This window comes from Phoca vitulina, unplaced genomic scaffold (assembly GCF_004348235.1).
Source record: "Phoca vitulina isolate PV1807 unplaced genomic scaffold, GSC_HSeal_1.0 scaffold17, whole genome shotgun sequence".
Classification (NCBI taxonomy): domain Eukaryota; kingdom Metazoa; phylum Chordata; class Mammalia; order Carnivora; family Phocidae; genus Phoca; species Phoca vitulina.
The window spans coordinates 35,952,123-35,957,211 of NW_022589720.1; the positions used below are offsets into that span (position 1 = coordinate 35,952,123).

The 5,089-nt window shown below is 37.4% G+C and overlaps 1 pseudogene; it reads right to left on the reverse strand.

Moving 5' to 3' along the window:
• Positions 1-1,613: 1,613 nt before the first annotated feature.
• On the reverse strand, positions 1,614-2,010 carry LOC116639015 (annotated as a pseudogene).
• Positions 2,011-5,089: the final 3,079 nt, after the last annotated feature.

The following is a 5,089-nucleotide window of genomic DNA, read 5'->3' on the forward strand; positions in this document are numbered from 1 at the left end:
AAAAGTTAACAGAGGTTCTGTTCTTAAGGAAGTTCTATAATACCAAAAAAAAAAAAAAAAAAAAGTTTTACTTAAGTAAGATCTCTGATCCCAATAACTGGTTCTGATTTAAAAAATGTATATTGTTTTAGATATATTTAGAAACACCTGATCCTTATCTGATTCTTTTTTTTTTTTTTAAGATTTTATTTATTTATTTGACAGAGACAGAGACAGCGAGAGCAGGAACACAAGCAGGGGGAGTGGGAGAGGGAGAAGCAGGCTTCCCCGCCGAGCAGGGAGCCCGATGCGGGGCTCGATCCCAGTACCCTGGAATCATGACCTGAGCCGAAGGCAGACGCTTAACCGACTGAGCCACCCAGGCGCCCCTCCTTATCTGATTCTTAATATTACCTGTAAGGTTTAGATAGTGTAGCAAAATTTCACAAATTAAGATTTCACTCAAGTCCTGTCTTCTAATACAAATCTGCCTGAATAGATCCTGTTGAATTTTTCTTATGCACTATTTTGTTGTTTACTCATCCACAAATTTTTTATCTTTTCCCACGGGCTGGAGACTATTTTAAATGCTAAAGATACAAGGCAAGCACAACCAGAAAGAACCTTCACTTTATGGAGCTTGTGTTCAGTCCAGTGTCTGAAGGAAGAACTACAGAATGAAAGTGCAAAGGACATGGGAAGCTACATAAGTCGAGGCCTCAGTGCCATAGTCTTCATAGAGAAGAAAGAAAATGCTAATCGTAATCATACTGTAATCTGTTGTTTCCCTCAAAAAGGGCACCTTTGCTTCAAATTTTATTACCGTCGAAGTACAAAAATGCCCTTAGAAAGAAAATACCTGAGATCAAGATGGGAATCTATATTAAACTTTACAAAATAGTAGGATGGAAATGATGGCATTTTAAGATTTCTAGTGAGTGATATTTCATTTTTTAATGCACATAATCTCAAGTACCTTCCAAGAAATTTGAATAATACACTATATATACTCATGCCTTCATACACTCACCATAACTAAATGTCTATTCAGTGGGTTTTGTGACTGAATGTCCTAAAATATTTTTTTCTCTCGAATTCAAATGAAATAGACTATTGTGATTTGGGCTTATATCAAATTTCCTGGTAAGTTTTTTTTTTTTTTTTAAGTTTTTTAAGTTCTCATATATTGTCCCTCCCTGGAGTATAGCTTAATTATAGGGCTTTTAACCATTAAATTTTTCTCTCATTCTTTGGTTGGTTTTGGTTTGGCTTTTGTTTGTTTGTTTTTGCACTGAGATTTAAGAGTAGATTATATTTTATTTTTTTATTTTATTTTATTTATTTATTTGTTTGTTTGTTTGACTGAGAACGAGAGTCCAAGCAGGGGGAGCAGTAGAGGGAGAGTGAGAAGCAGACTCTCTGCTGAGCAGGGAGCCCGATGCAGGACTTGATCCCAGGACCCCAGAATCATGACCTGAGCTGAAGGCAGACACTTAACCGACTGAGCCACCCAGGGGCCCCAAGAGTATATTATATGTATATATATATATATATATATATATATTTTTATATATATATATATTTTTTTTTTTGGTGAAAAAATTTATATTTCAATTTAGCCAGCTGGACTCAGTTTAGATGATTCCGATTTTGTTGGCAACATCGAAAGCATTATAGTCAGGAGCCAATTGAACATACGCCTTCTTCTCTCCATCAGGCCCGATCAAGGTGTTGACCTTGTGTGTTGTTGTCTTCTATTTTTTTCATGGCTGACTCGGTAGTCAGGGGGAACTTGATGATGGCATCGTGATCAAGCTTGTTTCTCCTAGGGGTGCTCTTTTGAGGATATTTGGGCTACCTTCGCAGATGCAGTGTCTTGGGTTGTTGCAATGTAGGTGACGTGCGGATCTTCTTTTTTTTGTGACTGTGGATGCCTTTCAGCACCGCTTTCTTGGCCTTCAAAGTCTTTGCTTTGGCTTTGGCTTTGGCTTTGGGAGGGGCAGGGGCTTCCTTCTTAGCCTTCAGCGTCATCTTCGTAAAAGGGGAGTAGATTGTATTTTAAAAAGATACTGACAAGAAGCATCCCAAGGGGTTTCACTGTACCAAGTGTGACTGTTTTAGTCAGTCTTCTCCAGAGAAAAAGAACCAATAGAAGATACCTACATCTATCTATAGATGTACAAATCTAGATCTATATAAATATTAGTAAATTAAATAGATAATATAGATCTAGATTTGTACATTTATAGAAACAGACATATTATAAAGAATTGGCTCATGCAATTATGGGGCTGGAAAGTCCCAAGGTCTGCAGGGTGCATAAGCAGGTTAGAGACCCAGGATGGCATAGTTCCAGTCCATAGGTTGGTAGGCTGGAGACCAAGGAAGATTCGATGTTTCAGTTTGAGTCTGAAGGTAGGAAAAACCTGATTATCTCCATCCAAAGGCAGTCAGGCAGGATGAGTTCCCTCTTACTCAGCCTTTTTGGTGTATTAAGCCTTCAGCAGACTGGATGAGGCCCGTCTACATTAGTGAGGGCAATCTACTTTACTCAGTCTCCTGATTCAAATGTTAATCTCATCCAAAACACCCTACAGGTACATCCAAAATAAAGTTTCACCAAATATCTGGGCACCTTGTGGCCCAATCCAGTTGACACATAAAATTAAGTTTCCTTTGGTTTCTCAAGCTAACAGATAATGCACAGCATTTAGAGGAAAGAGAAAAAGTTGTTAAAATAATTTAGTTCAGCCGCAGAGTATCTGTCCTGTTCCTAGTCACAGAAAAAATAAACAATACAACCACAAATGTATCTATATGTAGGTTTTATTTTCTTCCTCATTGCTTTGTGCAGAGTTTAGTCACCTATGGGTCCTCTATTCCATCTAGAGCTGCAGAAACAAATTTTTTGAACTGTTTCCAATATATTTCAAAAATGATATCTTATTTCGACTTCATATTTGATAGACTATCTTTAAGTTTATTTTTCTTAAAAATGTACCTATCAAAATGTGAAAAAGATCCCCTCCTCCCATTGCAAACTAATTTAAAATTGCCCAGGTGGTGCTTTGATCAGCATTTCACCTGTTCTTTATGCATATGTGATAATCATCATTTTGTGTTTCTTTTTTTTTTTTTTAGATTTTATTTATTTGCGAGAGAGACAATGAGAGACAGAGAGCATGAGAGGGAGGAGGATCAGAGGGAGAAGCAGACTCCCTGCTGAGCAGGGAGCCCGATGTGGGACTCGATCCCGGGACTCCAGGATCATGACCTGAGCCGAAGGCAGTCACTTAACCAACTGAGCCACCCAGGCGCCCATCATTTTGTGTTTCTTACAATCTTTGTAATTTTTCCTAAAATACTGATTTCCTGTTGAGATGCTTCAAGAGTGGATACACTTTTTTGTGTGTGTTTTTTTAAACATCTGCTAATTATAAAAATCAAACTATAACTCATATCTAAATAATTAGAAGCACTGTCTGTACATAGTAGGAATTCAGTAACTGAAAAATGAATGAATGATCACTGAATGAAGGTTAAATGCAGCAGTGGGGTTTGGGGAAGCAAAGTATTGATCATATTTGTGGTTGATCCGAAAAAACCTCCAAAGATAAATATCTTTGGTAAGATAAAACTTGTATCTCAGCCAGCATCAAACTAGAACTACAAATAGAGAGTAGCAATGATTTTAAATTTCTGTCACATATAAGTAATACATAAATTTATTCTCTGTGTAAAAATTTTTAAATGTTGTAGGTAAGATTAAGGTACCTTTAAACACTACCCCATGGACAATATGTACAATATTGTTTTGTGGATTTGTGGATTTTTTTCCCCAGTGAACTCTGAGTAGATGTTTTATAACAGGAATGAGGGACAAAACCAGGGCAGGCTATCTACAAAGCAATAATAGAAATAGCTAATATCTACTAAATTTCAGTCGTTTTTCTAAATACTGTGCACACATTAACACACATAAGCCTTACAAGAGCTCATGGTATCATTGTTATGTACTATCCATTATTCCCATTGTACAGATGAGTAAACAGTCATTTTTTCCCCCCAATTTTCCATAATTTCTCCAAAGTCATGGTCTTGCCAGTGGAGGAGCTGGGATTTGAACCTAAGTAGTGTGGCTCCTGCTCTTGCTGAACGCCACCACATCATATACAAAATATGTAGGGAAAAAGGGAGCCTGTGATTGAGTACTGATCACGCAACCATCTGCATTCGCACTGGTACAAAACCAGCACCCATCCCCCATCCTGGTCGACTCATGTTTCTCACTTGACTACCAGATACTCTGGCAAACCCTAGGATTTATATTCCACTTTCTAATTTGCTGCTTTTCTTTTATATGGGAATCCTGCTTCCATTCTCAAATGTGGTTCTTCTTGAGAAGTAACTGAACTAACAAGTGAGGACTTAAGATACCCCAAGATCCTCTCACTCCAACTCTTTGAATCAATATTAACATACTCTTCTTCAGTATAGATGATCCCACCTAAGCATCGTTTCCATTAAGCTTTGCATGTCCATGTGTTAGGGGCCTTCACTGTGGCTGAAATGTTCTTTTGTTAATTTGCATGTCAAAACCTATTAATCTTTCAAACTCTTGCTAGGGTGCAGTGTCCTTGGCAAAGGCTTCCTTCGTGTATTACTTCATGTGTTACATCCAAGACATATGACTCTTGCATCTATTAGTACTGCTCCGTCACTCTGGATTTTAATTCTTTTTTTAACACGCTGTTCTCACACTGGAGTAAGTAAGGAAGATGCTTGAGAATAATCATGGTGTTTGGATAACCCAGGTGTGAGCACCGTGCTTGGCACATATTAGATGCATCACAAACGTTTGTGAGATGAAATGGAAATATGACTAATACGATAGCATTGTTGCAGATTGGCAATACTTTTTACAACTACCTTTACAACTCAGTTTTTAGCTAGGGTATGAATATAGTTTCATATTTCCCCCAAATAGTCCACAAAGCTATATTCTTCCAGTATATTTTATTTCCCTCTAACCTTGACATGAAAATCTTAATAATGTTTACACTTGGAGGAAGCTTTTTATTTACTTTTTTATTGAATTTAAGAAGAAGCC